The sequence below is a fragment of the Callithrix jacchus genome, chromosome 4, assembly GCF_049354715.1.
Source record: "Callithrix jacchus isolate 240 chromosome 4, calJac240_pri, whole genome shotgun sequence".
NCBI lineage: Eukaryota > Metazoa > Chordata > Mammalia > Primates > Cebidae > Callithrix > Callithrix jacchus.
This window is the reverse complement of record NC_133505.1, coordinates 16,488,706-16,509,991: the sequence shown is the minus strand read 5'-3', so window position 1 is coordinate 16,509,991 and position 21,286 is coordinate 16,488,706. Positions and strand designations below refer to the sequence as shown.

General features: G+C 41.6%; 1 long non-coding RNA gene and 1 pseudogene across 1 annotated transcript in view; both read left to right on the top strand.

Annotated features, from left to right (window-relative positions):
* The first annotated feature begins 10,441 nt into the window (after window positions 1-10,441).
* The window catches only part of LOC108591351 (uncharacterized), a 69,113-nt gene continuing 58,268 nt past the window's right edge, over window positions 10,442-21,286 (top strand). Inside the window, exon 1 of the long non-coding RNA XR_001911250.5 lies at window positions 10,442-11,799. This is a non-coding gene — a long non-coding RNA (uncharacterized LOC108591351). The remainder of the gene's footprint in view (window positions 11,800-21,286) is intronic.
* On the top strand, window positions 19,039-19,157 carry LOC118153382 (5S ribosomal RNA; annotated as a pseudogene).

Sequence of the window (21,286 nt, the reverse complement as noted above, 5' to 3'; positions counted from 1 at the left end):
TTATTTATTTATTGCTTACATATATTTTTTTGAACATCTGAATTTTGAGAATTCTCCTCTGTGGGCATAAGCAGCTAAATCCTTGCTCTGAAATTCACAAAACAAGATGGAGGCATTCTAATTTCCGATTCATGCTGATGACCTTGGAAGTTCCTAACTCAAGGCCTTGAAAATGCAAGGGGTTCCTTAACTGTGTCCTGAATTAATGAACTAAGAAAGTGACGTCAGTGTCAGTTCCAGTGATGATAAAGTAAAAGACCCCATGTACCCCGCAATCATATAGCCTGGTTTAATGTTCTTTGCTGCTGGTTCTCGCAAATATTGAGTGACATGGGCAGAATAGATGCACAAAATCTTAAAACAATTTCTGGACTTGAGAATCATTGTATTTGGATCTGTACACATGACTGAAGATCATTTCAGTGGTCTCTTTTGAGTCTGGTTTCTTGATAAACCTACTGGGTTCTTGAACTAATTGGTGGATACCCTCTTCTTCTGGACAGGTCAACACAGGGGTCAAGTTTCTGCTCCTTGCAGACAAAAGCTTCTTCACTGGTGTGATGGACTGAATTATTCTCCAGAATTCATATGTTGAAGTCCTAATTCCCACTGTGGCTATATTTGTAGATAAGGCCTTTAAAGAAGTAATTAAAATTAAATGAGGTCATAAGGCTGGGCCCTAATCCAATAGAATTGGTGTCCTTATAAGAAGAGGAGGAGGCCAGGTGCGGTGGTTCACACCCATAATCCCAGCACTTTGGGAGGCTGAGGTGGGCAGATCACAAGGTCAGGAGTTCAAGACCAGCCTGACCAACATGGTGAAACCTCATCTCAACTTAAAATACAAAAATTAGCTGGATGTGGTGGCCTGCGCCTGTAATCCCAGCTACTCAGGAGGTTGAGTCAGGAGAATCACTTGAACCCAAAAGGTAGAGGTTGCAACAAGCTGAGATTGTGCCACTGCACTCCAGCCTGGGAGACAGAGCAAGACTCAGTCACAAAAAAATAAAAAAAGAAGAGGAAGAAACCCAGGGATGTGCATACCCATAAAAAGGGTCATATGAGGACAAAGAGAAGGGGGTTATTTACAAGTCAGGGAGAGAAGCCTCGGGAGAAACCAAACCTACTGATATTTTGCTTTTGGATTTCCAGCCTCCAGAACTGTGAAGAAATGAGTTTCACTGTTTTAAGCCATTCAATATGTGGTATTTTGATACGGCATCTGTAGCTGACTGATAGCACTGGTAACCCCACCTTCGTGACTTTCCTGCCTCTGCTGGGGTTACAGGGACTTGACCCCCTTTAGGCTGTTGGCATTAGACCGTCTATATATGATCCATGACCCAAAAGTGAAGCCAGGGCCTGATCCTTGGCTAAAGGCCCGACACACACTAGGAGCTCCACATGTGCTTGTAGACCTCACAGAGAAGAAACTAGTAGGGAGGACTTCATAAAGGGGCCTCTGGAGCTCCTGAAGAAGCAACCTCATGCCTTGACCCAAAGAGTAAAGCAGAGGATCTGGAGACTCCAGCTGGAGGAAGAAACTTCAAGGAAGGACGGGAAGTCAGAAAGGTGAGGCAGTTAGGGAGAGCAGAGGTGTCTTGGAGGTCAAAAGTGAGAGGAAAACTTTGGAGATTTTGGCCATGAGTGGATGAGCTGGCTTGTGCCCAAAAAGAAAAGGCAGTGGAGCTTGGGGGCAAGGAATTCTGGTGGCTGGTCTACACAGGGACCCTGGAGTCCAAAATCATTGTTACTGTGAAACCACAGGCTTGGCACGGGATGACTTGAGTGTGGCTCACTAAAGGAGAGAGCAAGGGTTACACTCACCTCCACCAGCACAGAAGCTTCAATTTTCTCTGTACAAGGCCCTGTTTAGTAAAAAGCCAGTTGGTTACCCTCCACATAGCTTCCCATTTTCCCATGCCCCCTTCTGGGCATAGTGATGTTGGACAGAAAGGGGGCCAGAGCAGCCCAAACACTGGAGAAAGGGCCATATTCTATGCCATTGTAACCATCCTGCTCCTGACCCCAGGGTGAAAACATTAGCATCCAAGGTAAAGAGAGGCTCTAGTTATCATCAGGGCTGTCTTCTTCCCTCATTTTTTCTCTGGCTCACCCTAAGTCATTCCGTGGAAGATGCCTGCCCAGGATTTCACACTTTATCTTTCATGTAAAATAAATGTAGCTTCATCCTTTAAGGAGTTATCCACACCACGTTTCTGTCCTTCCACCTTCGATCCTTGCTTGAATTCTCTATTTGCTCATTTTCAGAATCCTTCTGCTTGCCCCAGCCATGACCATTGACTGCCCCTACTGCCAAATTCAGCCTTCACGGGCAGCCTGTGTCGCTCAGCTGCTTGGAGGAGTTTCTGGGTGGAAGGTCAGCCAGCTGCTTCCTCCACACCAGGAGGGGTTCCAACTCTGAAGTCATTTTCTTTATGTCATCAACTTACTTGGCTTGCTTTGCAAACACTGGCTGCCCTATTTCATGGCATTGAAATGTCATGAGCCATACATGGTGCCCTTCAAAGCTGGCATCTGATACTTTCTGCATTTGATGCCTTATCTGCAGAAGCTTCACATGCCCTTGGCGCAGTTGCTCCGTGGCTGAAAACAGATGTCTTGGTATTCAAGAGTACTTTCTGTCTCCTGTGACTCAACACAGGTAAGATCATCTAATTCCAGCATCGTGAGGAAGGATGAAAGAACACAACTTCCTAAGAAATGGGTTTGTTAGAAAGGAAAAGCCTGTTAACACTAGAAGCACAGTCTTGTGTTAAAATGGAGATGGTAGAGAATTTGAGAAGGCTTTCCGGAACCACGGAATTTGCTGTAATTTCTTAACATCAGAAAGAATAGCTTTAAAGAAACACTTTTACACTGTTGGTGGGAGTGTAAATTAGTTCAACCATTGTGGAAGACAGTGTGGCGATTCCTCAAGGCCTTAGAAATAGAAATTCCATTTGACCCAGCAATCCCATTACTGGGTATATATCCAAAGGACTATAAATCGTTCTACTATAAAGACACATGTACACGAATGTTCATTGCAGCACTGTTTACAATAGCAAAGACCTGGAATCAACCCAAATGCCCATTGATAATAGACTGGATTGGAAAAATGTGGCACATATACACCATGGAATATTATGCAGCAATCAGAAATGATGAGTTTGTGTCGTTTGTAGGGACATGGATGAATCTGGAAAACATCATCCTCAGCAAACTGACACAAGAACAGAAAATGAAACACCGCATATCCTCACTCATAGGTGGGTGATGAAAAATGAGAACACATGGACACAGAAAGGGGAGTACTAAACACTGGGGTCTATTGGGGGGAAAAGGGGAGGGCCAGTGGGAGGGGAGGGTGGGGAGGGATAGCCTGGGGAGAAATGCCAAATGTGGGTGAAGGGGAGAAGAAAAGCAAAGCACACTGCCATGTGTGTACCTATGCAACTGTCTTGCATGCTCTGCTCATGTACCCCAAAACCTAAAATCCAATAAAAAATTTAAAAAAAAAATAAAAATAAAGAAAAATAAAAATTGCCATACTAGGGTAGAAATTCTATGTTTATAGCAGTTTTAAAACATGTATTTGTTCACACATAGGAAACCTCTTGGGTTCTTCTTCCTATAATTGCTTTCTAATTCATTCTAACTCAACAGCTGTAAATGGCTTTGGTAAATCGCACTAGTACATTTCCATTAACATTAGCAAAACTTATGTCAACTGCACTGACAACAACTGTCAGCCTTGAAAGACCCTAATCTTCTCTTGCACAGAGAACACACATCCGTGTCACACCTACAGCTTCTCATACATCACAGAACCATTTGTCTATCTTGTTTCCACTTTGTTGTCCTCTGGACTCAGAAGGCTCCTTGCTCATCAATCAGCTTTAGTGTCAACAAGGTGTATTCTGACTCCATATAGGCTCCCCTGGTTACTCCCTCCTCTGGCACAGCTGGCTTTTTATGTCAATGAATGAGGTTTTCCTTGCAGAGCAGATACATTTGTGTGCTGCGAAGATAGATGATAAATTGGTTTTGAAACGGCAACATACTGCGTAACTTCAGGGTAATGTCCATTATTCCATCAACAGAATCTTTTTTCCTCCTGAAGCATATGCAAGGGCTTACGACTCCCTCGCATCAAGAATCATTACCCCAGGTTGGCAGCTTTTCTGCAAGTCACGTGGCACAGAGTCTGTTCGATAGACCAACTAGGCCGCCTCTACATTTGACCCAGCTGAGACCCGGCTGAGACGCAGCCCCCACACTATTTTAGGTGGAGAATCAGTGATTTTTTTTTTTCTGATATATCTATTATGGGCCAGTACTTTAAAAAATACAACATAAAGTGCTTGGATGCTGTGGCAATGTCAGTAGCACATATAAGTTTGTAAGTGCTTGTTCTCACATTCTACTTATTCAGAGAAGTGATACAGTTAACTCGTGGGCCAGGCCAGGTCTGTGGACCACACTGTGACTAGCATTCAGTCTTGGCCTGTGGGTCACATGATTCTAAGGCTCATCCTGTAAAAACCACCATGTGATACAAAATGTGCTCTCTCTTGTTCCTAGAACAGAATAGTTTTAGATTGACAAGGAAGGAAACAATTTAAACTTGTTTCTAAGGAACAGGTGCTGAAAACATATGTCTCTGTTGGAACCCTGAGTCACTGTGATCAAAGCGTGATGATGTACAGCACTCAGGTGAGAAAAAGAAAACAAATTAACCCACAGGGCAGCAAACAAATCCGTTAAATAGCGTTCAAAATTAGAAAAGGGAATCACAACCAAAAGAATGAGTAAGTTAAAAAAATGAAAACATTTTATTTTAAAATTCATCCATCCATCCATCCATCCATCCATGAAACTGATAAAGGTGATGTTTTCAGGGAATTTATGTAGAGTTCCTGAAGATGGTTACCAGAAAAAAATGGGCATTGAAGATTTTAAAAGACAGATTTTCTCCAGAAAACCCCCCTTTATGGCTGTCTAGTAGAAAAAAAGAACTAATGCCATCAAAATTGGAAAGTATTGCTTGATGAAAGAGATTAAGAAAGAGCATAAGCCTGCACTTGTTTGAAATCAATACTAATTCAGAAAAAACAATTTAAGGAGACTTATTACTACAATGGACACCAAAGCCAAGAGTAAAAGTTTCTACACAAAAAAGAGCAAATCAACTACAGAACCAGAAGGCCACTCAATAACCGTGTTACAAAAGGTGGTTTGAGACCAAAGAGAGGCAAAGAGAGCCTCAATGACATCTCGTTTGGATTTCCATACTGATGAAATTCACAACTCTACATTTTCTTTTGAAGCTAATTAAGCAAAAATATTAGAAAAGTAGTTATAAGATCACAGATTATTCTAAAACTAAAAAACTGGCCATGAAAATAAATTCTCAAGCTCCTAAATTACCCACCCAAGAGTTTAGACATAACTGAAGGATGGCATTATGAAATTTTTAGCCATCATGTATAATATGCAGCAATCAATAGCCCCTGGGCACTGACTGATTAGCTGAGGAGTGGCAGAGTGGCAGAGGGACTTCCGTTCATAAGATCTCCAAAGATGCCCAGGAACCACAGTGAGAGAATCTCCCTTCCACAACTGGCCAGGTGGGGAAAATAACAGAGAAACAGAGAAAGCTCGAGGAAGCACCATCATTTAGAGGGGAGGATGTGTCTGGTCTGCTTGTTAGATTTCTTTAAGATACAAAGTTCTAATTATCCTTTTTAATGTTCAAAGAGGGTCTTCTCATGCCTGATCAATACAGACTTATTTCAACCAATCTTTTTTTGAGATAGTGAACTCTTTGTTACACCAGGGTATTAAAGACAAACTAGAATATAAGTTCCAGGAGAGCAGAGATTTTTGTCTGTGTTTTTTTTTTTTTTTTTGCCAGAAGCTGTATCTCCAGCACCTAGAACAAAACCTTGTATATATTAAGTAGTCATTAGTATTTGTGGAATGAATTAAACAGGCCTAGCTAGAGTCAAGGCTCATACATCAACCAAGAAAAAGGTTCAGCAAAGTCAGCAAGAAAAATAACTGGAAGCTTGTCCACACACATCTTAAGCTTTGCATTGTTGGGTCCTGCCCAAAGGTTTAGACAATTTGGCTCAAAGGGCTTGAATCTTCCTGGAGCAGGATGCATGTTTCTGATGAGATCTATCTTTGCAGGGAGCAGAGGCAGAAATATTTGCCTTCTCTTATACACATAGAACAAGTAATTATACGTAAGTAATTCCTCATGAGGCAGAGCTAAAATATGCAATTCTAGACACAGTTCAAAAAAAAAACATAGATAAAGCCAGTTTATTACCAGAATGCATTATTTAAGGGAAGTTAAGGGTAACAGTTGTATATCAGGAAGGGCCATGAGGTGACATTATGTTCTGCTATTAAGCATCCCTGGAGATACTCTAAGAGAAATAATACTGGTTTGTATGGGCCACTGAAATAAGCTAGGTATAGTCAGTAGCATTTCCTGTACATAATGCTAGATGTAAGCTCTTTTAGATGCAACATATAGCAAAGGATGAATAAAATGGAAGTAACAATAGTAATCCATCAGTCAGCAGTGAAATGGAAGCCTGCCCTGTCCTGAGACAGTGAAAATTGAACAATGGTTTATTGCTTGCCTTCATGCCTCATTTACATTATTTCTTTTTATTCTCACAATAATCCTAATAGTGGATATCATTATATTTCAAAAAAGAGAAAACCAGCTAAAAACTGACACAGTTGGGGTTAAAGTCCATGTTAGCATCACACCAAAACCACTGCCTTTTCCACTGTACTTCACTGTAATCGCTAATCAAACTGTTGAAAGACAAAGACAAAGGGAGAATCCTGCAAGCAATTAGAGAGAAGCAACTGATCACATACAAGAGATTCTTAGTAAGACTTAGAGCTGACTCCTCATCACAAACCATGGAAGCCAGAAAGCAGTGGAATACTAATTCAAAGTGCTGAAAGATGAAAAACTATCAATCAAAAAATTTATATCCTGCAAAACTATCCTTTAAAAATGATCAAGAAATTAAGAAATCTCCAAATAAAATCTGAGAGAGTTTGCACTACTAGATGTACCCTATAAGAAATGTTATAGGGAGACCTTTAGGCTGAAATGAAGGGACATCAGAAGTTTAACTCACATGAAGAAACTAAGGACACTGGTAAAGGTAAATAATGACATAAGAAATTATACAAGACAGTACTAATGTATTCCTTTGGTTGTAATTCCTTTTTTTCCTGTCTGATCTAAATGACAACTACATAAAGCACTAAATATAAATGTATGTTTATGAGAACATATGCACAAAGATGTAATCCACGACAATAGCAACATTAAGTGAAGTATGGAGCTGCACAGCTGCAAAGTATTAGTATGCAAATTTTTGAAACACAAAAACTGCCAAAACTGATTAAGAAAGAAACAGGAAATCTAGACTTTACAGAAAAAGAAAACTCAGGACAAGATTCCTTCACTGGTGAATTCTACCAAATAGTTAAAAAAGAATTAAGAACACACATTTAAAAATACTTCAATAGAAGAAGAGAAAGCACTTCCTGACTTAGTCAGTATCACCACAATTTCAAGCCAGACAAATACATCACATGAAAAGAAAACTACAGACCAGTATCTCTTATGAACGTAGGTGCAAAAATCCTCAACAAAATACTTGCAAACAATCCAGCAGCAGGTTAAAAAGATTATACACTGTGGCCAAGTGGGATTTATCCTAGGGATACTCGGTTGTTTCAACAGATGAGAATCAATCAATGAATCACATCGTATTAATAAAGGGTTAAAACCATCATCAACTCAGAGAAAGCATTAGAGAAAAATCCAGCCCTTTCATGATTAAAAAAAAAAACATAGAAAACTACTAAAAATAAAAAGGAACTTCCTCAGTATGATAAAAGGCATCTATGAAAAACCCACAGCTGGCATCACACCCAGTGGTGAAAGACCGAAAAGAAAACTTTCTCCTTAAGGTCAGGAGCAAGACAAGGTTGTCAGCTCTTGCCTATTTCTATCAAAATCTCAGCTGCCTTTTCTTTTTTTTGAAGAAATTGACAGACTTATCCTAAAATTTATATGGAAATTCGGAGGATTCAGAATAGCAAAAACAATCTTGAAGGAGAACAAAATTGGATTACTTATTATTCATGATTTTAAAACTTACTACAAAGCTACAATAATGAAGATGATGTGGTACTGGTGTAAGAATGGGCAAATAAATCAGTGGAACAGAATTGAGGGTCCAGAAATAAACCCTCACACTGTGGACAATTGATTTTCAGTAAGTTTGCCAAGACAATTCAATAGGGAAATAATAGTCTTTTCAATAAGGGTAGCTAGGACAACTGGATATCCACATGCAAAAGAATAAGTGTTAATCCCTAGTTACCACTATATACAAAATCGAAAGAAAGGAATGACAGACTTAAATATAAGACATAAAACTGTAAAGCTATTTGAAGGGGTGGAAATCCTTGTGAACTTATTAGGAAATCACTTCTTAAATATGACATAAAAAGCATAAGCAACAAAAGGAAAAAATAGATAAATTATAGTTTTTAAAAGTAAAATTTTGTACATCAAAAGACACTATCAAGAGAGTGCAAAGATAACCCACAGAATGGGAAAAAATGTTTGCAAATCAGATATAGATCTGATAAAGGTTTAGCATCTAGAATAAAATTTTTTTAAAACCTCTTGCAACTCAACAAAAATAACCCACTTCAAAAAAGGTGAATAGACATTTTTTTAAAGATAAAACAAAGGACTAATAATAAGCACATGAAAAGATGCTCAACATCATTAGTCATTAGGAAAATGCAAATCAAACCAACAAGGAGATATCACTTTGTACTCTCTAGGATGGCTAGAATGTCTTTAAAAAGGAGAAATAACAAGTGCTGGTGAAGATGTGGAGAAATCGGAACCCTCAAACATTGTTGGTAGGAATGGAAAACATTGCTGGTGTAGCTGTTGAGGAAAACAATTTGGCGGTTCCTCAAAAAGTTAAGCATAGAGTTACCTACCACATGAAGTACATATGAAGTGTCCCAAAGAGGCAAATCTATAAGAGACAGAAAGTAGATTACTGGTTGTCAGGGAATGAGAGGGAGAAATTCAGAGTTGTGGGGTTTCTTTATAGGATGGTAGAAATGTTCCGGAATTAGATAGTGGCAGTATTTGCACAAGATTGTAAATATACTCAAAGCCAGCTGGGTGTAGTGGTGCAAGCCTGCAGTCCCAGGTACTCGGGAGGTTGAGGTGGGAGGATCACTTGAGCCCAGGTGTTTGAGGCTGTAACGAGCTATGATCATGCCACTGCACTCCGGCTTGGACAACAGAGCAAGACCCCATCTCTTAAAAAAAGTCACTTCACTAAATTATACTCTTAAAATTATTAAAATGATGTTTTATGTTATGGAAATTTCATCTCAATTAAAAACATTTGAAATGCAATGCTTTGCATTTAACTTGATGGATTGTAGGCAAATTTGAATATTTAGGTCCTCTGCTGCTGGAGAATGCATTGCTGAGGTTGGCTCTTTTAGTTTATCTTAAAATCAGAATTTAAATACAATGATGAGTTATATTGTATTTGACTTTATACCAACAGTCATAAATCATAATTTTAGATTTTTTTTAGGGTGGAGGGGCCTACAAAGACAAAAGTGCCTGGGGGCCACTGCAGTCATAATGTAGCTCTGGCTCCATGAGCAGAGGTAAAGTGATATGGATGTGTTTAAGAGATGTCTAGATGATCAAAACTGATGGGTTTGGTGTTGGGTGTGGGGATTACACAGCTGAGTGGTGAATGGTGGTGTCTGCTGCTGAGATGGGAAGCACTGGGAGAAGACTGAATTTGGGGAACAAGGATGAATTCCTGTGGTTGTGCTTAGTCTGAGGTGTCCATGGTGTTGGAGGATGGAAATGGACAGCTGTGTGTAAACCCTACTGTGGTTAGATTAGCAATTTAGCTGCTTGCAACCGGGACATGAAAATTGCTTTACTAAACAAAAGATTCTCTTGATATGGCATTTATCATGCTGGAGTTATACCTATCCTACATTTATCATAGTGAGCTGAGGTCTGGGAGCTGTTTGGAGAGATCTGAAGAAGCGTCATTCTTTTGCTGAAATGTGCAAACTCTACCAGTTCTGATGATATTTTGCAAGACGTGGGGGAAAAAAAAACATGTTGAATTAAAAATTTTTTAAAAAGAAAGAAGAAAAACAAAAACAGTTATTCACCCAGCTCCTTTGTGCACATGTAGGCAGATAATACCATGAATACCGAAGCATAAACAACAAATTATATTAAACAAACCAAGCTATGTACATCTCCATTGGAAATGCATTAAAAGATGAAACTCAACAGCTGCCAAATGTTCAAAATGATCAGATCAGGAGGAAGTGAATGTCGTTTTGAATCTCTCCAGAAAGGTTTTACGACTGAAACATTCAAAGAACAGAGATAATATGCATTTGACAGTGATCTTAGAAACATCTTAAATATCTTTTGACATCTTCAGTTCATGTTTCAGAAAAACCTTCGTTTCTCCAATTATATCTGATAATGTGGTACATTTGGTAAATTACAGAGAAAACTATGTGTTTTGCAAAACGCTTATGTATAAGAATGATATGGCACCTGATTTAGGCATTTTTGTAATAAAATAAAATGTGACCCCAACATGTCGTAATAAAAGAGCCGCTGAAATAGACCCGATGATCTTGTCCCTGAGAAATGCCCGATTCATCTTTTTCCTGAAGCATCAGCAGAAGTGTGGTTTTCTTTTGTAAAATTAACTCCATGTTAAGAGTCTTTTCCCTTTAAATTTCTTCCTGACAATTAGTAATTTGGGAGATCAACCAGAGCCATAAAAATCTCTATGCATTTAGATGTAACCATCGCTTTTATTCCTTTTGACTCTGATGCCTGGAGTAATGGTCAGGCCAAAAACAATTAAGCAGAATGTAGGTCAGTTCACCAGGTGATAAATTTACCCATCTTTTGGATCCTCACTGAAGTTTCTGAGGCTAACGCGATGGCAGGTACTATTCTGAGCAGAGATGAAAGAAAAGGATCTTCAAAGAACGTGACTGCACAATGCCTGGCGCTCAGCTTCAAGAGAAGCCTGCTGTCCCAGAAGCAGCTGGGAAACTCAGAGGCTCCATCTGCCAACGTGGCTCTTTTTAAAAGCAGGAGGAGAGAATGCGTAGTGGAAAAGACTGACTGATTGTTGAGTTGGATTGTTTTGTGGAGAGCACTGGCCTGGGAGTCAAGTGCTGGATTCTAGACCCTGCCAGGCCCCTAAGCTGCTGTGTGTATGTGGCCAGCATTTTGCCTCTATGGGGCTCAGTTTCGCTCATCTACGAGGGTGTTATTGATCTTTCAGGTGTACTTCATAGGTATCCTGATGGTCTAAGAATCTGCAATGCTTTCTATTAGACGTTTATGTTTCTCAGTAGGATTGCAGGCAGAATATTGGCCTCCCAAATATGTTCCCCTCCTAATACCTGGAACCTGTGAATATGTTTCCTTACATGGTGGAAGGACTTTGCAGATATAATTAGGGATCTTGAGATGGAGAGATCACTCTGAATTATCCTGGGGGGACCAATGTAATTACAGGAGTCCTTATAAGAGGGAAGCAAGAGTGTCAGGGTCAGAGAGAGAAGAGATCTGAAGACACTGCCGCTGGCTTTGGAGATAAAAAGCCAATACGTGCAGCTGGCCTCTGGAAGCTGGAAAAGGTAAGGAAATGGATTCTCCCCTAGAGCCTGCAGCAGGCAGCTCTGTCACCCCATTCGAGACTTCTGACTTCTAGAATGGTGAAATAAGAAATGTGTGTTGTGAGAAGCCTCTTAGTTCGTGGTAATTTATTACAGTAGCACTAAAAAACAGATACACCTGGCCTATAAGAACTTGAGTTTCTGTACCTTCCCTTCTGGTAGTGTGGTTGGTGGAGAGGATGAACAATGGGCAATGGAGGGGAATGAAATTCTTAGAAGACATCTTTTTGTTCATAGACTTCCCAAGCCAGGGAAGAACAAAAGAAGACATCTTTTGTTCACCTAAAGCCAGGAAAGTCTATGAAGCTCCCTTCTCTGCAGAAACCGGGTCCCTTAAGTGGATGATTTGCACTGAAGGCCGACACAGTGAAGGTAGCTCTGTCTACAGTCCTACTTGGGTCAGGTTTGTACAGCATCAAATGGAACAGGAAGAGCAAGAGCAATAGAAATGCAACCGCAAACTTGGTGTGGCTGCTGCGGGGACCATTCCCATTCGGGAATGGATTTCAGAAAGTGAAGACAGACAGAGAGACAGGCAAAGACTACACTGGGTTCACGTATCAGTGTCAGAAAGGGTCTGCTCTGGCAGGCGCAGAGTGCATACCGAGGTGGCCAATGCAAATGGGGAGGGACAGTACAAGGAGATATGAGAAAATGGACCAGACAGGAGAGACATAACAACCTAGTACTACTCACTAAATGGCTGCAATAATGCTTTCACAAGAAGGGATCGATAGTTAACACCTGGAAGTATTTTAGTTTTATCACTGTAGTCATTATTTTATAGGTTCATTATATTTAGACGCGGAATGCTTCCGTTAACCTCCGCTGTCGTTCATTTAGAAATGCGTGTGTTCTGATCTTTTCCACGGCTCCATCTTGGGTGTTTATAGAGCTCTGGATTTATTCTGCCCCTTGTTTTGTGTAGCAGAGACATCTTAACCATGTAGAACCCAGATAACGAGTTGTTTTCAAGAAAATGCCCTGCTTAGGCACATGAGGTGAAATGACCCCCACCTAAGGGATCAAGGCTGTTTTTCTTGTCAGGCTAGAAAGTTTGGCCAAGGTCATTTCCAAGGCTGCGTGTGTGCAGAAAGCAGGGGTGATGGGGAAAGTGGCTGGCAGGGTGTGGGGAGGAATGTGGCTGTAGAGGGGCAGCAACGGAAGCAAAATCTGAAGTGGCGACCAGGTTCCAGCAAGGAAACAGTCCAGTACTGGGTCGTTATCCACGGGGGCCAGAGTAGAAAATAAAAGTAAATAGAAGTTCCGCTTCAACGCTTTCTTCTTAGCTTATTAAGGATGAATAATAGCTTCTTCAAAAGTTGATTTACTCTAAAGCCTTTTGTTAATAATCCTAAATAGCTGTTAGTTATAATAAAAAAAATAAGTATATTCTGTGTTCCTAGTTCTCATACCCTAGCCCAGATGTCTGCCCTGACATGTCTGGACAAGCCCAGGGAGGCCTCAGCCCATAGTTAACTCCCCTTCCTTAGTTAGAAATGTTACTGCCTCATAAATGACTTCCTCTTTTCCTTTCTTCTCTCTTGCCTTTACCGTTCGAAGAAAGGTTTTGAGCATTAGCCAATTAGCATGGTTTAGATTGTGAGGCCCAGCTCCAGCCAATGGAGGCAAGCACAGCAGTAGAGGCCAGCCTGTGAAAGAAAAATATGTGTGCCTCCTTTGTTCAGTGTACTCTTGAGGGAATGTATTCTCTTCCTGGATCCACAAGGGGGTGTAGTTTCAAGGGCAAGAACTTCCAAGTGCCATAACCTTGCCTCCTCCCCTCTCTCCACCCAGGGAGTAGAGGTCTTTGTTTAAATTTTCGCAGGCACGGAAAAATTATCAAAGTCAACCACTCCAGCAGAAGCTTAAAGGAACTCCTTTCAGAGGTCAAAGGGCTTGGAGAAGGAGGGAATTCCTCCCAGGTTTAAAGTCCCTGTCACCCACATCCAGGTGGATTTCCCCCTCAGGGGTCCCCTTCCGCTCAGTGTGGAAGCTGCTTTCCCTCTCTGGGATTCCATATTTGGGTCCCCTTCCACAGTCCTCTTGGAAGCTTTCTCTCACTCATCTTTTTCCACAATGTCTGGAGGCACATTCCCCCCAGGGAAGAAGGGCCCACCAAGAGAACTCAGATTGCTCACCCACGTTTTAGACAGACCGACAGGGAGCGTGCATCTACTGAAGGCGACACGTGGCAGAGTGTGTCGGAGGGAAGCAAAGATTTCTGGAGAAATCAATTCTTATTGAGTCAACATTTGAAAGTGATTCATAAAAGGGCTTGAGCAAGGACTAAAATTTGTTAGTAAAAATTCAGGAAGACATTCCAGAGCAGACAACGTGCTTACATGGAACAAGGAGTGCATTTGGGATTATTTACATAGTCATCAGATGTAGGCAGGACATTGCTGAAATGATGGGAAAAGGAATGCTAGAGTCTACCCGAAATTGCTTAGATTCTTCTGTTGGTTGTAAAGATGCATAGTAAATTCCATTGCTCTTACTGCGTAAGTCTTTGTCAATTGAGTCTTTTTGCTGGTTTCATGAAGTGCTGAGTAAAAGCACTCTTTCTGGTATTGATAAATATAGGCTCCTGAATTGTGGGTGCTACAGACTCTCAGATTCACCACCCTACTCTTCAAGTGGATGCTGTATTCTCAGGGAGGTACTGTCGTACAGTGCCATAGCACAAAAACTTGGGATGCAGAGAACTTGGATTCATGGTTGTCCCGCCCCCTTCATAGCTTTGTAATGCTGGGCAGTGCCTTCATTTCCCCACCCTTCAGTTTTCTCATTCCTAAAAGGGAGCTGATATAATACCTCCCTCTGGGATGCCTGTGAGGAAAAGCACAGTGGCTGCATACAAAATGCTAAGCAAAGGAAGTGTCCAGCTTAAAAGAGGCACTCCCTGTTTCCCCGTTATTCTTTTTTTTTTGAGACAGAGTCTTGCTCTGTCACCAGGCTGGAGTACAGTGGTAAGATCTCGACTCTCTACAACCTCTGCCTGCCGGGTTCAAGTGATTCTCCTGCCTCAGCCTCCAGAGTAGCTAGAACTACAGGCGCGCACCACCACGCCCGGCTAATTTTTGTATTTTTACAAGAGATGGAGTTTCACCATGTTGGCCAGGCTGGTCTTGAACTCCCGACCTCAAGTGATCAACCTGACTTGACCTCCTAAAGTGCTGGGGTCACAGGCGTGAAACCACTGCGCCCAGCCATCCTCATTTTTCTTAATAACTCGTCTGAACATGGGTTATTTCCGCCTTCGTGTTCCTTGTGATGATCAGGTCCCTGTAAGAAGTTGGGAGTTCAGGCTGGGCACAGTGGCTCACACTTGTAATCCCAGCACTTCGGGAGGCCAAGGCGGGTGGATCATCTGAGGTTAGGAATTCGAGACCAGCCTGGCCAATATGGTGAAAACCCATCTCTACTAAAAATACAAAAAACTAGCTGGGTATGGTGGCGGATGCCTGTAGTCCCAGCTACTCAGGAGGCTGAGGCAGAAGAATCGCTTGAACCCAGGAGGCAGAGGTTGTAGGGAGCCGAGATTGCACCACTGCACTTCAGCCTGGGCAACAAAAGTGAAACTCCGTCTCAAAAAAAAAGAAGTTGAGTTCAGAATCCTACTCCAGAGTGGTCACTTTGTGAACGAGTTGAGCATGACAATGGAGCCATAAGTCCCAGATACTCAGTGAGCCTTAAGCACCTGTCCCTCTGCTTTCATGGCTTGGCAGCTTACAGCAAGTTCTCTGGCAAAAGCTGCCTCTATTTTGTAGGTGACACTTAAACACCTCCTCATCCTCTGCAGAGCCAGAGCATACCCCGGGGTCTGTGCAATGATTGAATATGGAAAATCCAGGAAGGAAAATCTTTTCTTTCTCACCTTTGCGAAGGCACAGCAGGTGACTTCCCAAATGCAAAAGCAAGCTGATGCCCACCCTTGGCCCCTGCTGACAGTATTGACAATCCTCAAGGATATAGTGTTCCCCTCCCAAGGCAGATGCTGACCTTTAAGGACCAACGGAGCCCACTGGAGTTGATGACGGGACGCTCCCAAGCTGCAGCCAGGGTCCAGCACTCTGTGATGGGAGGACACTTAGCTTTCCATCCCCCAAACCTGATCGTGTCTCAAACAGGCCTTGTTCTGCTCTTGCAGAGCTGGACGCTGATTTCCTCTTCGATGGCCCTCCAGGAGTGCCTTGTTCGTGTCCTTCTCCCTCCTGGCAGTGGAGTCCCAAGTGTACTCACAGCCAGGTGGGGCCACCAGAGAGAAGACAGCAACAGCCCTAGTAGGCAGGAAGTCTGCTTCCTGGGGAAGACTGTTCCTTGAGAACTCTTCCAACAGATGATGCATTCTGTCTTCTAGAAAGCAGTAGGGCCTGGCCAAAGCATGGGAGCATTTCACTTTTTGTCGCCCTGGGCCTAATGGGCTTGAATGGGAAGAGGCAGATGTGGTAGAGCCCAGCCTCAGCCTGGCTGACCCAGCAGGGCTCTGACTGACCCCAGCGCCTGTTCTTTGACTCTCCCCTCTCTCTGCCACTGCCAAACCCACCCCTTTCATTTCGATAACTCCTTAGAACGCACCAAGCAGATTCAAAATTCTTACCTCATTTAGACTGCAGATAATTTTGTGGACATGGAAAGAGAAAAGAATAGTTACTGGTCATCGATGACACCTCACACTTGTGCTAGGGACATGCACCAGAAAAGAAGCGCAGCTGATATCCACTCAGTATGCACCATACACCAAGCACTGAGGCAGAAGAATCACTCTAATGCTTCTCAATATTTTTTTTACTTGCTCCCGACAGCAACCCAGTGAAGAAGTATAAGTATCATTATTCAGCCCTACCCTTTTATTTTATTTTTTTGAGTCAGTGTCTTGCTCTGTCATCATCATCCAGGCTGGAGTACAGTGCGTGATCTCGGCTCATTGCAAACTTGGCCTCCCGTGTTCAAGAGATTCCCCTGCCTCAGGCTTCCAGGTAGCTGGGATTACAGGCATGTACCACCCCACCCGGATAATTTTTGTATTTTTAGTAGAGATAAAGTTTCACCGTGTTGGCCAGGCTGGTCTTGAACTCTTGACTTCAAGTGATCAACGTGCTTCCCAAAGTGCTGGGGTTGCAGGCAGGAGCCACCACACCTGGCCCATTATCTCCTTTTTATAGATGGGAAAACTGAGACCCTTAGGGTTTGAATTACTCATCCAAGGTGACTCAGCAAGCAGGTGTCAAGTATGACTAAGTACAGCTGCCTGATGGCAAGGGCCTGCTCTTTATTACAGTAATGCAGCTCTTGCAAGGTTTCAAAGAGTCCTTTTTGAACTCAGAGTTTCAAAAATTACAAGTTTGTGATACAGGAAGTCATTATTCACATTGTACAGATGAACATCTAAGTGTCCTTCAGTCATCATCTTGGGTCATGGCTCAGTTTCAGTATTGGTTTCAAGCATATCCTCATGTATTCATTCATTTATTTATTTTTATTTTTTAGCAGCTGTAATCGTAGCACCTGGGGTAACACTAGGACCAACCCAGGACAGCTCATATCTTTTCCACTAGCCGAGGAAAAGGCGGACTTCACCCTGTGTTCCTAATTTTGTTCCTTTAAGGCTTATATAGTTTTATCACATCTGTATAAATTTCTAAAATGTATATGTTTAAATTTGAAGGATTTTTTCTGAACATAAAAAGATACAAAGCTGTAATAAAAGAAAAAGGAGAGAAAAGGGCTTTTCCAGGAGGCATTACCTAACCAACACTAGGTAAAGCTCAAAGGGAATCCGGTTTCATGGCTACATATTGATAGAATTATTTTTACTGAAAATTGTTTTTCGAATATTTTAGGAAGCCATCGTAGGAGACTTCAAATGAGTGGGAAGGAAAGCAACTCATGTCTCAGTGAAATTTTTATTAATCGAGGATTAGGAAGGCCTTATCTGAGATTTAGAAGAGCAAAACTGAGGCATTCACATGAGGGTTCCATTAGGAAGTTTGAAAGGGCCTGAAAAGACATGTTAAAAAATAATTCCAAAAAAGAGAGAAAAGGTGATTACCAGACATGGATGCTTTTTATATGGCCGGGGTGATAAAACAGGCTGGTTATCAACCTGGCAGGTAGAGAGAAAACCCATTGATGATAATTGGGGAAATTAGTGCTCAGGATGTAATTCTTCCCCTTCCACCATTCTTTGGAGGAAATAAATGCTTTATTGAAGCGATTCCGTGAGAATCTTTACAATTTCTTGGAAGAGTTGGTGATTCAAGAGGCTTTTGTGACTGCAACGCAGTTATTCAAATCACTTCCTGAGGAAAGAGGTTGGAAGAAGGTAAGAATAATCAATGCCAGTGTAACTGTTGGTATGGGAATGATGGGAGTTAAAGCGATGTTTGCCCGCCTCAGTCTACTTTCTGTGGCTCAAAAGGCAATGTCACATCTTGGCAAACATGAGAGCTGAGTTTCATGGTGGCAAATAGGCGCCCCCTTCCAAGTTTAATACCATGGTGTGATTCTAGGAATGTTGCAAAAGATAGACTATTGTGTGTCAGGGTTTACGGTAGGAAAAGAACCAACAACCAAGAAAGCAGAACCTGAGTCAACTACATTTCGCCTCCCAAAGGAATTGTATTAGGAGAGAGAGTGTTTTTGTTTTTGTTTTTTTGTTGAGACAGTCTCCCTTTGTTGCCCAGGCTGGAGTGCAGTGGCACTATGTCAGCTCATTACAACCTCTGCCTCCTGGGTTCAAGCGATTCTCCTGCCTCAGCCTTCTAAGTAGCTAGGATTATAGGCACCCGCCACCATGCCTGGCTAATTTTTGTATTTTTAGTAGAGATGGGGTTTTACCATTCTTGGTCAGGCTGTTCTCGAACTCATGACCTCAAGTGGTCCGCCCGTCTCAGCTTCCCAAAGTGCTAGGATAACAGACATGAGCCACCGTGCCCGGCTGAGATCTGTTTTCACTAATGCTTTGTTGATCAATACTTTGGTCTAACCATGTTGTACTTCGGTATCCTACTTCAGGAGAGAATCTGAGCTCGTAACTGTGGACAGTGGAGAAGCAAAATCATTTTAGTACAGGACTTTAGTAGAGTGAATATGCAATAGTATAAAGTGGACTGAACACTTCTGGGAAACTGTGACATAAACCATGGCTGGACTGGATTTATGTGATTTCTTAAGTACGTGAAATAAGTAATCGTGGTCTTCGGCCATACCACCCTGAACGTGCCCGATCTGGTCTGATCTCGGAAGCTAAGCAGGGTCGGGCCTGGTTAATACTTGGATGGGAGACCGCCGCGGAATACCGGGTGCTGTGGGCTTTATAAAAAATAAATAAATAATATAAAATAAAATACCGGGTGCTGTAGGCTTTATAAAAAATAAATAAATAAAATAAAATACCGGGTGCTGTAGGCTTTATAAAAAAATAAATAAATAAAAATAAAATAAAAAAATATATAAGTAATTGTGACTTCACAAGCTCATTGGGTTAAGTCACAGAGTTTTCACTCTGGATACAGAATTTGGATTGTCATGATTTTTTTTAAACAAATGCTGCCTGAATTATGGGCATTTGTAATTTTACTGAGTTTTTAAAAAGCCCCTTCCTAATTTTCTGTTATAAAGAAAACAGCTATGTGCATATTTAGTATTTTTTAATATTAAGTGCATATTGTCAGGTTCTTTGCATTAAGAGGATGTTTTCCATTTCATATCCCTCTGCCCTTGTCTAATCCTTTCAGGGGCATAATATTCTCCTGTGTGTGTTTAAGAGTGTGTGTGACATCATGCCTACTTGTAGAGTGATAAATTAAGTGTCACTTTGAAGTAGTCACAAATCATGTTAGTAGTTTGCATTAAGTTGCCAGTTAATTAAATAACCTCTGTCTTTTACTGCAAAAAACTTGAGCCTTATTAAGTTAGAAAATTTACAACCAATAGCATAATCAATAAAACATTAACAAACGTGTCACCCCTGACAAACCTTTTGTATTGATTTTCACATTCTTACAAAGCTTGCCCATAGCCTGAAATTTAAAAAATAAAAAAGCCACCAGCAGTAAAATGGGTGTAACATTAGCCAGACATACCATTCCATAGGGCACTTTTGAAACTTGGATAGTTGCTGTCGGATCCAATTATCTGGAAGTCTGCTTTCGAAATAGCTTCACCGTTGATGAAGTTTAACTCCGGAGTTCACTAGTGAGAGATATATAACTAATAATAGTAGGATGTCACTGTAACCTTCATTCATAGGTGACTGCAGATTGAGGGAAGAATCGAGGCAATTTTCTTACTAATCCAAGTAACAACCACAGGTTCAGCCTTAGTCGTTGAATTTTCAGGAGGCTGTAATCATTTTCCGTCTGAAATATCCAAATAACAGCTTTATGTTTCTACATCTGCGTGTAGGGACATCCATTTTATGGACTGAGTACTGGGGAGTTGGGTTTGAAGAGCTTCCGGAAGTGAGTGACTGACAAGCTGTTTCTCCTGCATGGTCTGTCCGTCAGCCAGTGAGAGCAACAAAGGTATTCCCGAACATGCATGTGAAAAGTCTGCATCGCTCTGTGAAAAATTTGTGAGTTTGCAATTCAGGGAGCGAAGGCTGCTTAAGACGGCTTGAAGAAGGATTCTGTCTTGTGTCTCCCCTCGTACTGTTTGAGTAGATAGGGTGCCATGTGGATGTGATGCCTACTTTCCGGAGGCAACCCCATGGGCGATTAGGCACCACCCATCCCATGCACGCTCAAGAAGCCACATGGCAAATTGTCTGCTTAGTCTTGACTCTAGAAATGCATCAGCGGCAGACTGACTCCCTTCGGCAAGTCGTGGAAACAATGTACTCTTCTGGCAGTTCAGTTTCCCATTTAGAAGAAAACCGCTATTTTGGAGGGAAAAAATCATATATTTGAAGAATGTACGTGTCTGATGCAACTACAGTGCACAAATTTTAAATTTTGACTCTTTCCAAGTCCCAAACACATTCATTCATTCATTGAATAAAACATGTGCCAAGCGCCTACTGTTGGCCAAGTACTATGTTTACTTTCTGATGCAAAACTTTATGTAAATCCTCACCTATCTCAAGACCTAAAATGGTTACAAGGAAATATTGGTGTTTCAGCATTTTTAAGTCGAGGTGGGATCTTGGTTGGTGGTGACAGCAATCTCCTTGCCCAAGTTGCTAGCAGGCTGTGCATGAGGTCTGGACGACCATTCAGGGAGATATGGTTGTCTCTTTGTATGAGTCATCTTCAGAGGATGCCCTTAGTGAAGGCCACCCTCTATAATAAACCGTTCTACAGCTAAGGTCAACAGTTTCCTGTGCCCTTTGGGGAATAGTTATCTGTCATTTGAATGCAAAGTGACAACCTGGAGAAAGGAAAAATGAACTGAATTTTGTGTGAGCTCTGGGCTCACTTTTACTAAGTATTAATATACTTAA